Source organism: Asterias rubens, chromosome 17, assembly GCF_902459465.1.
Source record: "Asterias rubens chromosome 17, eAstRub1.3, whole genome shotgun sequence".
NCBI lineage: Eukaryota > Metazoa > Echinodermata > Asteroidea > Forcipulatida > Asteriidae > Asterias > Asterias rubens.
In genome coordinates, this window is record NC_047078.1 from 4130426 (window position 1) to 4142729 (window position 12304).

The 12304-nt window shown below is 40.5% G+C and overlaps 1 long non-coding RNA gene across 2 annotated transcripts; it reads left to right on the forward strand.

The window, feature by feature from the left end:
* Positions 1-3155: 3155 nt before the first annotated feature.
* LOC117301584 lies at positions 3156-12083 on the forward strand. 2 transcript variants are annotated; one of them, XR_004520333.1, is made up of 6 exons: positions 3156-3325; positions 5222-5303; positions 6183-6252; positions 8426-8605; positions 10038-10228; positions 11584-12083. It is a non-coding gene; the product is annotated as an uncharacterized LOC117301584 (long non-coding RNA). The 2 variants fall into 2 exon arrangements; XR_004520332.1 differs by having other exon boundaries at positions 3156-3316.
* Positions 12084-12304: the final 221 nt, after the last annotated feature.

Genomic DNA, 12304 nt, shown 5'->3' on the forward strand with positions numbered 1-12304 from the left:
CTAAACATTGCTTCACCTACTGCTGCTTATAGATACCAATACCATTTTCAAGCAAAAGATCATCTCTAAGTGCCGCCCACAAAACACATCTTTTGAATCGTAGAGGAGCAAGTTGGATGGCACTTCCAGAGCTCCATTCACCTGTCCTTCAGCCCCCCAAAAATGAATAATTGAGTTCCGACCATGCAATCCAAGACTACGTACACTTGTACTATGTACACTAGCCGCAACGTCCACTCTTCAGCCATTGAACACAACCTTTACTGCCACACACCATGGATTGAACTATATTATTGTACATAAGATAGCCCTACAGCCATGCAGAAAATCGATAACTATTAATTGAACCGGTAATTAAGTTCAACAACAAACTGCGATTACACACGTGTGGTGTGCACCCCTCCAGTGTAGGGTTAATATTCTCCATTGTTCTACAATACATTATTATCAATATTTTAATAATCAAAACATACATTTTTTTTAACAGTAAACCTTGATCAACTACCACCTGCTCCGTAGTCGCACTTCAATTTCATATAATTTCATAAAATCCACGTTTTGCGCTATTATTCCAACCCCCAACAAACGAGCAAAGCACCCGATGTTAATTAAGCCGAACGCAAACACCGGGTTTTCCTCAGGGGGAGCGTGAGCTGAGGGTATACCCACGGGCTCATCGGCTCGTGCCTCCCCACGCGATGATCTTGAACGCGCGCTACTTTGTGTACTCTCCCTGTTGGGAAAGGACTGTCTTTGCCTGGGGCTGTTGATTGGTCATTGGAAGAGTGTTTATTGTGTTATTGTTTTTAATCTTACGGACGGTAAACTTTTCTTTGACGGGTTTGTTAACCTTGTTTCTGCTTCCTTTTCCCCCTATTCAACATGGTTAATGTAAGAGTAGGAAGTTTTAGGCAATGGGCAAGGCTTTTTTCCCTTGAAAAAAATCAAAAATGACCAAAAAAGAAACAGAAGTGAATAATTATAATTAATTAAATTTCAATGAGATTAATTTCATGACGAAATTAATCGGAATTCCAAGCTTCAACGTCTTCTTTTACTTAATAATAAGGTTAATTGCATGCAAGCAAATTCAATGAGAGTTCATTCTCAGCACTTTTGGAAAAAAACTGGCACCTAGTCCTACTAAAACTGCAACTGTTTTGCCGCCGCTGCTGCTGTTGGTGCTTCTGCATGCTAGTGCAGCGGCATGCTGCTGCTGCTGCTGTTGCTGTTGCTGTTGCTGTTGCTGTTGCTGTTGCTGTTGCTGTTGCTGTTGCTGTTGCTGTTGCTGTTGCTGTTGCTGTTGCTGTTGATGTTGATGTTGTTGCTGTTGCTGTTGCTGTTGCTGTTGCTGTTGCCTACAGAGATGCCAAGTCCAGAGGCCAGCTTTGCGTGAGATTTTTCAAAGCTCACCACCCCCCCCCCCCCGGAAAAAAAAATGTCAGTTTTAGAAGGCCTTTCGAAATCGCCGCCCAACTCTCTTTTTTTTTTTTAATACAAAAAAATTGCAGAAATTTAATTGTGGACAAAAAAGTGTTCCAAAATGCATCAAAAACCTGTTCAGAATAATTAAAACTCACATGAGGTACACAGGAGATGTTGATGGTTATTGTGGAGGTACGATTGTGTCAGATTATTTCCCCCAAAAATAAAAAACAAAATCGACTACAAATGATATCCAAAATCCTCCGCTCACTTCTTCTGCCTGTTGTTGTGTCTTCGCTAGTGGAGCGCATTTAACGAATTTGCTAAACGAATCGGGAAACACTAGTGCGCAATAAGCGTTTTGCGCTCTGCCGAATTTTAGCTGAACCTGCTGGGAGCAATCTGGCGTGCGCAATCTGCAAATTTGCGCTCTGTTTGTACGGCAGCAAGTTGATGATTCTGATAAACTGCGTGCAATCTGAAGATTGTGCAAACATTGTAGATTGCGTTTTTTGTACACACGAGCGCGATTTGGCAATGCATTGTCGTTAATTTTTATCTTGCCCCAATGCGTGATAAAATGGTTGCTGTGCGTGTGAGCGTGAGACAGAGCCCAAAATGCGTGAGTCTCACGCCTAATGCGTGAGACTTGGTAGGTCTGTGCCTATGCCGTTGCCGTTTCCTATTCCGTTGCTGTTGTTGTTGTTGTTGTTGTTGTTGTTGTTGTTGTTGTTGTTGTTGTTGTTGTTGTTGTTGTTGTTGTTGTTGTTTTTCGTCGTCGTCGTCGTCGCCGTCGCCGTCGCCGTCGCCGTCACCGGCATTTTCCATGTTATTTACAAATTTGAAAATAAGCCCAACCCGAGAGGGCGCTGTTCGTGACGTCAATCGAGGCACGATGAAGCGCATGCAGTGCCAACACAAGATAGTGACGCTTGGCACAAGCTAAAAACAGGCCATCAAAGTTGAAACAATACCTTTTTTTTTCACGTTAGGCAAATGTTTCTTTAGGTTCGTTACGTCTTTCATGTACCTTCTTCGACTTCTTCACTAGCTCGAAAAATTGTTGGTATGGCGTCATGTTTTAGAAAAGAACTTTTCTCTTCATGTCAAAATGTGTAGTGTATTCCTGATCCTCGAAGCACGGCGGCTCGAAGTGTTTGCTGCCACCACAGCGCTGGCAAAGACGTCGGACAGGACCACTTTTCAAACTGACCCCATCTTTAGTTGTTTTGCTGCATCCAGCAGCAATACACCTAGTCGACATTGCCGGAAAAATGCAAGAAAAAAAACCCATTACTTTTCGAAACGTACTATTTCCCGATGTTCGATCAAGGCAAAGTCTGCCTCGATTGACATCACAAAAGGGGTGGCGGAGTCACCCCCACACAACTTTACTTTTTTGTTTACTCATAATATAAATTAATGGTTAAAAACAATTACTCCAATTTTTTTTTTTTATTGTTCAGAAACATTTTATACTTTAATATTTGAAAAATAAAGTATTTTTTCCAGGTGACTTTAGTGATTTCAATGTTTAAATTTATGTTACATTTTGATGTTTACTAAAAGCACATGAGGGGGGGGGGTGCCTCACTTCGACAAAACCAATAATTAATCTTCTCCTTTTCAGTCCGTAAGAGGGCGCTTTTTTCAAATAACCTAGACTTCTTGATAGGTAAACTCGTGTAAACATTTTTGTGGACCCGACTCGTTACTAAACAAATGCAAAGTTTACAAATAAAACTAAACAAAATCATGGCACTTCGATCGAGGTGGAAAAGATTATTTTTTGGTGCGAGGAGGAGGAATTTGTCAGCCGTATTCTAGCTGCAACGTTTGCTGGCTGCTGCTGAGACCGAAAACAGCAAAGGCAATCAATAAAACCCAACCAGTAAGTAAGGTAATGCCAATGTCATGAAGAATGTAGTGTATTGTAGGGGGGCTGGTCATCTCGCCACCTAGCAAGCTCGCCACCAACAAAGTCGCCCCCAGCAAAGTCCCCCCTAACCGGCTCGCCCGAGTTGTTACAAAGTCGCCCCCTGAAAATGTCGCCCCAAACAATGTCGCCCCCTAGCAAAGTCGCCCCCTGACAATGTCGCCCCCAGCCAATGTCGCCCCCCTAGTGAAGTCGCCCCCAGAAAAATAATTAAGGGTTAGGGTTAGGGTTAGGGTTTAGTGTTAGGGTTAGGGTTAGATCTTCCACAGCACAGCACATTACTCCAGATGGAAATTTTTCTGAAAATGTTTTAACTATATTATTTTTTTACCATAATTATTGTAGCCTTAATTATTTTCCGAACAACATCTGGGGGCGACTTTGCTAGGGGGCGACATTGGCTGGGGGCGACATTTTCAGGGGGCGACTTTGCTAGGGGGCGACATTGTTTGGGGGCGACATTGCCAGGGGGCGACTTTGTTTCAACCCGGGGCGAGCCGGGTAGGGGCGACTTTGCAGGGGGCGACTTTGTTGGTGGCGAGCTTGTCAGGTGGCGAGATGACCAGCATTCGGATGTAGACCCAGGCCCAGGGTCCCAATGTGAGTAACTGCAGCGGTGTACTCCTTTTTTCCGAAGTTTTGACATTCTCTGTCGTCGTACACCTAGTATGACAGAGAATGTCAAAGTCTTCGTAGTTTTCAAAAAGCTTGGAGTCACTATAGAATACAGGTACACTCGGAGCTCTATCTGCGCCTCCACGGAGGCGGAGTCGCGGTCACGTACATTTTAAGTAACTTGGTCGTATTATACTACTACACTAGGGAGTATACTTCTAAAAACTAGGTGTTGACAATTATGGCTGATAGAGGGCGTCTTTAGGAAGACGAGCATATGATGCAATCGTGAAGAAGGGGAAGGTGGAGGCGCGGAGTCGCGGTGTTGGCAATGGCCCATACAGGGCGTTTTTAGGAAGACGGGCATATATGATGCAATTGTGAAGGCTTTTTTCCCCTTTTGAAATAATCCTCTAATGGGGTGAAGTGTATTATGGCAATAATAATAATTGTACGGAAATCAGGCTTTCTTTCCCTTTTTTAAATAATCCTCTAATGGGGTCAAGTGTATTACGCCAATATTAATAATTGTACGGAATTCGGGCTTTCTTTCCCATTGTAAAATAATCCTCTATTGGGGTAATATGTAGTACGGCAATATTAATTGTTATTAATTATTTGTATGGAATTCGGGCTTCCTTTCCCATAATTATTGAAATAATCCTCTAATGGGGTCTTGTGAGTTAGGCCCCTATCGTTTAAAATAAATTGACAACACAGTTGCGCATTAGCTAAAGCGCAGTTGTGTATTTTCGAGCCTAATGATGGCGCTGTTGTGCATCTTTCAGAGTGCCCCCTAGGTTGCCAAATATTTATAGTTAAGCAACAGAGCGCGACCTCAACTCCGGTGTACTGTGTACGTATGAACGTGACCGCGACTCCGTCTCCGCGGAGGCGCAGTCGAAGCTTTCGAAGTGTACCTGCATTCTATAGTTGTACCAAAAGCTCTGCAAACCTGTCATAAAACTAAAGAATGCTGTGATACAGAGGCCTGTTACATGGAGTTCCAGGCCTGATACTTCACGGAGGCAACGAAGGCGATTGCCTCCGTGTCCTTGGTCATTGCCTTGGTGCCCTTGAAATGCTCCAGTACAAATTTGCAATTTCATCATAGGGTGCCCTTTACCAAGAAGAAAATGCCTTGGTGCCCTTGCCCTTTCAAAAACGAAGCATACAACCCTGTAGTTCCGATGAACCACTGAAATCATGTGATATTATTCTTGTTGTTATTGTTGTTTACTTTAGGTACAGTACTGATCCACAGTAGGAGCTTCTGACCTCGTTAAACGAGCCAAAATGGAGATGTGGTCAGTTTGGTCTCTCAAAGGTAAAGAGAAGCATTTTTCGTCTCTTTCTCTGTCCTACATGAAGTGGTTTTTGGCGTGTCGTGGCCTAGCGGTTAAGAGCACTGGATTCAAGCTCTGGTGTTCAATCAGCAGAGTGTGGGTTCGAATCCCGGTCGTGAAACTTGCTACATAAGGTTAGGGAGGTGGTGCTTTCTACCAGCCAGGCTTATGATTGATGATACCCAAGCCTACATCCGTATGGACTGTGTAGGGGGTAACCTTGTTTCAGCCCTTGGAGTAGGTGGCAACGGCCCCTGGAAGAATTTAAGTTAAAGGCACGTTGTATACACGTTGTTCATCAAAGACCAGTAAGCAGTATCCTCACTTGGTGTATCCCAACCTATTCATAAAATAACAAATTTGTGATTTGAGTGAGAAAATACCTCTTTCTCAAAAAATACATTACTCCAGAGGAAGCCGTTTATCACTATGTTTTGTACTATCAACATTGCTTTTTACTAAAGTAAGTTTTTATGCTGATTTTATATACATATTTTGAGTAATAACCAATAGTGGCCAGTGTCTCTAAGAGATGGGTAATGGATGTATTTTGTGTCATTACTGTAGATGGTCTACACTCCCACAAAAGAGATTTACACATGGTTGTACCCGCAAGTCTGCTATTTATTTGTAGTTTCTGCCTATTTTTACACACCTTGCAAAGCTTCAAACAACACCAGAACACTGGATCATTGTTTTTTTTTCCATTGCTGAAATTGTTAACAGTCTTTCCATTTACAATGTTTTCATTAACTGTTTTTCCTATTACAATTTCCCATTTCCCATTTTCCCATAATTTACAAAAAGGATTCACAATCTAACCATTTTCAAATCTTGTTGTGCTATTTGCTCCTTATCAGATTGCCAGGGTACACACCTCCGATGCAGTGTGGGAGACAGACAGGTTGATCTGTGCATTACCTGCAAGAAGTAAGTTCCAAACCCTCCTACTGTTGGACCATTTAATATCATCCACTATTGCACGTTAAAGAACCCAGTGCAGGTATCAAAAAAAAAATTCCTGGTTTGATTGGCAGCATACACCACAGCACATTGTAAACCATTACAAAGACAAAGACAAACGTGGAGAATTATCTACACACGTTTGTCCTAGAATAAAAAAAAACACTCAATCCGTGCTTTGCATACAAAAACATATGGACACGCGTCTGGGAACCAGACGTCTGATTCCTAGACGTGTGTCCATATATTTTGTACACAAAGCACGGATTGAGTGGTTTTTTTTATTCTAGGACGGGCGATAATTCTCCACATTTGTCCTGGAAAAAAAATAATATGCACACGTTCGTCACGTGTCTTGTCTTCGCGATGCGTTTGGCAGAGTTCGGGGACAATCAGCATTTGTAGTGTAGTGGTAAAACGGAGTAGTTTGGGACTGAATTACGGTAAGAATTTATAACTTTTAACATATTTTGAGATTGCGGAGTGGGTTCTCTGGTCGCCCCCTCGGACATTGAGATATCAAAGGACACATAGAGCCTAATTTTGGCGAGATTAAAATTAAAATAAAGAGAGATTTCTGATTCCAAAATTCATTGAACAATGATTGAATCATGATCGTTTAACGCGTGAGAGATATGAACCTATGAGGTTACGGGAGACGATAGCCGGACGAAACAGAAATAGTTCTAGGAGTATCCTGGGGTGGACCTCACAAAGAGTTAAGACTAGTCTTATCTCGTGTTAGGGCCCTAATCGGACCAGTCTTAAATTCTTAAGAGTTCTAGGACTAATCTAGCCCTGGCGGCCTTACACTTTCGTTTTGTACTACAGTGACGTCCTGGACATCAGGGTACATTTCTGGGGCGGAAAATTTTCACAGCTTCATAACTCAAATCTTACCTGCAAGAAAGCACCAATTTCAACAGATTCACATTCCATGGCAGCAGATGTTTTTCTGCGTTGGGTTTTGATCGTCATATATTCTTCACAAATCCGTCATTTTCATGAAATAATGCAGCTCCCAACGTTAAGGAATTCCCTTTTTTTTGTCGTACTCTCACAGTCTGCCGTATGTACGCAAGACGCACGACGCGCAAATTTTGAATTGTGTTGTTGACGCTGTGCAGTCAAGATACGGTGACCAAGAATTCCTGCGTCTCAGCTTGCATCATGCGTCTTGCACGCGAATGTATACGCGTACTCACGACAACAGACAACACTGTGAGAAAACGATCGAAACAGAATTTTTTTTACGTTGGAAGCTGCATTATTTCACGAAAATGACGGATTTCTGAGGAAAATATGAGGACCAAAACCCACCGCAGAAAAATGTATGCCGCCATGGAATGTGAATCTGTTGAAACTAGTGGCTTGTTGCAGGTAAGATTTAAGTTATGAAGCTGTGAAATTTTTCCGCCCCAGAAACGGGCCTCAATAGTTAGGACTCTGTTCCTGTGTGTACAGAGAAAGAGTCCTATATAGGGCTTGGACTAATCCTTTCTAGGACAAACCGACTTTTATAACAAACCAACTTTTCTCAGAGCAACCACTACTCAAAAAAGATATTTTTACTTGGTGTCACTGCTTACTTTACTTACTTACTTACAAAGTCTTATTTTACCTTTAATAAAGGGATGCAAATCAACGACCGAACTCAGTTTAGTCAAAATTGGTAAGAAAAGAAAAAAAGAACTAGACAAAATTTAAGGCTTACCCCTTGTGATTTTATCAGTTTTGGGCTGAATTTAGACAAAATTGCAAGGCTATCTAACCCTTGTGATTTTATCAGTTTTTTGGTTGAATTAAACCAAAATTGCAAGGCTTACCTCCTTGTGATTTTGGACTATCTTTGTGAGATTAACCCTAGTGCCTAGTTAGTCAGCTGTACCCCTTCTTGCTTACAAACTTCAGAACTTCGACATTTGACCTCAAACTGTCTTGTCTAAACCATCCTCTGTTTTGAATAACTCCTAAAGAGTCCTAGGGCTAGTCCTAATTTAGGACTATATTTGTGAGATCAACCCCAGTGCCTTTAATAGAGTTAGTCAGCTGTACCCCTTCTTGCTTTCAAACATCAGTACTTCGACATTTGACCTCAAACTGTCTCGTCTAAACCATCCTCTGTTTTGTTATTCCGCAGTGCATGATGGGAGGGACGTGGTTCCGCGAACTCTTAGGGTGGACCCCGAGTGGCTAGCCTCTGTTGCCATGGAGACACTGAAAAGCCAGATAGGACTCGTTGCCAAGACGACTTATTGCAAAGTAAACCTGTTCAAGGATTGTACAGCTAACTATCGAGTCAACCATTCCAGACTTTTAGGTAAGCCATCTCTTCTAATCAGCTGTTTCTCCTTCTGTTAAAGTTGCTTTGTCAGATTTTTGGCCCCAAACATTAAAAAATAGATTTTTTTTGAGTGAATGGTATTTCAAAGAGTATCACCGCTCTAACGAAAAAAGGGTTTTACTTTTACTTTTAATGGTCAGGAACCACATTTATGGTTATAAAACACATAAGAATTGGTCACGTGATATATTGTCGGGATCCCGACAAAAACTAATTTTGAGCACTTTATTTCACTGCTACTAATAATTGGCGGACTTTTCCGAGCAATGGCTCAAATGAAAGCTTGTAACTTTCTCGACCCCCATCAAAATACCTATTGAATTTTAAATCAAAATTGTTGGTCAAATCGGCCAAAAATCTGACATAGCATCTTTAATGTTGTTTATTTTGTTCCTAGATGTTAGCTTAGTAAGGGTTCCTGCGCCAGGAGTGTCACCTGTGACAGACATGGCGCATTATAAGTATCCTGTATTATTATTATTATTAAGTCTGTGATACATGTACGTGTTTAACCCATTAGCACTTGCGTACAATTTCAGTGCAAGTCATTTACTCACTGAACAAGGGTCGATTTCTCAAAGAGTTCGGACAAAATAAAAACTTAAGGCTAGTCCCAAGTTAGGACGAGTAACCCTGAAATCCACCCAGGGCATGTAAAAGCCATTGGACACTTTTGGTAAACAGTATTGTCCAAAGGCCCACACTTCGTGTATCACAACTTATATATAAAATAACAAACCTGTGAAAATAAAGGCTCAAATGGTCATCGGAGTGGGGAGAAAATAACGGGAAAACCCACCCTTATTTCCGCACGTTTCGCCGTGTCATAACATGTGTTTACTATAAAATCGGAGTTCTCGTTGTCGAGAAAAAATAAAGCATTTCATGGAGTAATATTTCAAGAGAAGTCTTTTACCTTTACCTTCTGTAAACCCTGTAAGTTATTTGTAAATTTGTGAACTTTTATTTTTTTTTCTGTTCCGAAAGTGTATAATGGCTTTAAAATGGTGTAAAAACCCATTGTCTTTGACAATTACCAATAGTGTACCTTCCCTTTAAGCAGGGCCATGAAATTGGGCCCAGGTCGTGACCCGAACTTTATTTTTCATTAATCACAAAGTTGGATTAGACACTTGAACACTGAGGGCGCTCTTGGTCTCCCTACCTTCATCTTCAAACTATAGAGCTATAATCTTAACTAAGAGATGTTTGCGGTAATACCATGTGAATATCTCTTTTTGAGTAGTGTCTGTTGATAGTTTCGGAGTCGTTAACCACAGGTTCTTTTCAGAACCAACACTACCCAAAGAGAGTTATTCACATGGTGATACCACAAACCTCTCTTAGATATACTTCCACCACTCAAAGTTTCAAATCCTAGCTATAATCTTCGTCTCCTTCTGTCCAGTGTTGCTCAGAGTGCTCAGCAGAAACAGGTCGTTCAAGAAGCTCTTCATGAGATGGACAAACCGCTGGCTCGTTACCGAGATGACAACGACCTGGACGCCATGTTGAAGGAACAGGACCGAGATGGGGATCCGATGATGGCCTTCGTGCAGAAGAAACAATCGCAGAAATGAGCTGCAAGTGGCATTAAGGGTAAGAGACCATTTTTTGTTTGTTTGTTTGTTTGTTTGTTTGTTTGTTTGTTTGTTTGTTTGTTTGTTTGTTTGTTTGTTTGTTTGTTTGTTTGTTTCTTTGTTTCTTTGTTTCTTTGTTTGTTTGTTTGTTTGTTTCTTTGTTTGTTTCTTTGTTTGTTTGTTTCTTTGTTTGTTTCTTTGTTTCTTTGTTTCTTTGTTTCTTTGTTTCTTTGTTTCTTTGTTTCTTTGTTTCTTTGTTTCTTTGTTTCTTTGTTTCTTTGTTTCTTTGTTTCTTTGTTTCTTTGTTTCTTTGTTTCTTTGTTTCTTTGTTTCTTTGTTTCTTTGTTTCTTTGTTTCTTTGTTTGTTTCTTTGTTTGTTTCTTTGTTTGTTTCTTTGTTTGTTTGAATGATCTTCCCAGTGAACTTGGCAAACTCCCACAAAGGGATATAAACACCAAGCTGGCAACGGCCAATCTCTCGCTGTACAAACATTGGGTAAACGTCTATGATTATGAATTACACAAATCTAGAATATGCAATTCATTAAATAGACGACAATATTTATTCTAGTCATTGTGAAATCAGTGGTTAGCTGGGGGATTCGAACCCACAACCTTGTGATTGCAAGTCCTGCAGTCTAACCACTTGACCACGGTGACGGAATTTGATACGATCAAGCGGAGAAACAATCTTAAACAGGCAAATGGGTGAAATTTTCCACTCTTTTTGGAAAATTAAAAGGCACTGGAAACTATTGGCAATTGCATACAAACTTACTTTGTAACGAGCAATGGAGAGCTGTTGATAGTATAAAACATTGTGAGAAATGGCTCCCTCTGAAGTAACATAGTTTTTGAGAAAGAGGTAATTAAAGCATTTCATCAGGAATCTGAAAGCACCTAAATGTGTCACTGTGCAACAAGGGTGTTTTTTCTTTCATTATTCTCGTGCAACTTCAATGACCAAATGAGTCAAACTTTTCGCAGATTTATGATTTGATGCATATGTTAGGATACACCAAGTGAGAATACTGGTCATTGACAATTACCAAACGTGTCCAGTGCCTTTAATCCTATATATATGTGTAAATGTTTAAATAAAACATCCGAAAGGATTAATTCAAAAGGTGGATGCATTTTGAGAAATCGAAGTAATGCGATTATGTAAAAAGATAACAGTTTTTATGTCCCAAAATTTGAATCTGAAAAACGGTACTACTTCTGAGATTGTGTATTCTTATAGGTGATTATTCTTCCTCCATGGACATTGTTCGCTCCGGATTTTCAACGATTTCTGTGTGTTACTAATCTTACTGTTTTCTCTGATGGTTTGTTTTCTAATTAAAAAACCTTTCAATATCTGTATTTTTTACAGAGAAGCCCAAATACAAGGGTCCACCGCCGCCTCCAAATCGCTTCAACATCATGCCTGGTTACCGATGGGATGGGGCAGACCGCTCCAACGGCTTCAAGAAGAAATCGATGATATGACAGGCAGATAAGAAAGCGATGAAGGAGATTGCTTATAAATTGAGCATAGAGGATATGTAGAAAAGATGTTGTTAAGCTCAAAGGCACTTGACACCCTTGGTAATTGTCAAAGACCAGTTTTCGGACCATGCAAAAGTTTCAAATCCAATTTATGTATTTCGTAGTTCATCAATGAAACTCCCCATCATGGTAATTTTATAAATTCTGCTGCAGACATTGCAATAGTAATAGCAAAATGAGTAGTTTGTCGATCTATGTCATTCATTTGTAAATTTTAAAACAGCATAATTTATGCTTTCATAAGGGAATAAAACAACGAGTTCTTAAACTGCTGTTTAAAACTGGCATGGTAGTGGCCGTGCGATAAAGGTCCGACCCAGCAAGGTTTTAAACGGCAGTTTAAGAAAGAGTCACTACTCTTTTATTCCCATTCATAAATGCCTTTTTGGTTAAAAGGCGTAATAAAGTAAGAAACTCTGTAAAACTTATTTGTTTTCCGACGTCCTCGATCTCTGTATGTGTGTTGCATTTTTATGACTGAGACAGTTTTCGGATGTGCATTCTTGCGCCTAGTATGCATCTCCGAAAACAACCGGTTATTAACA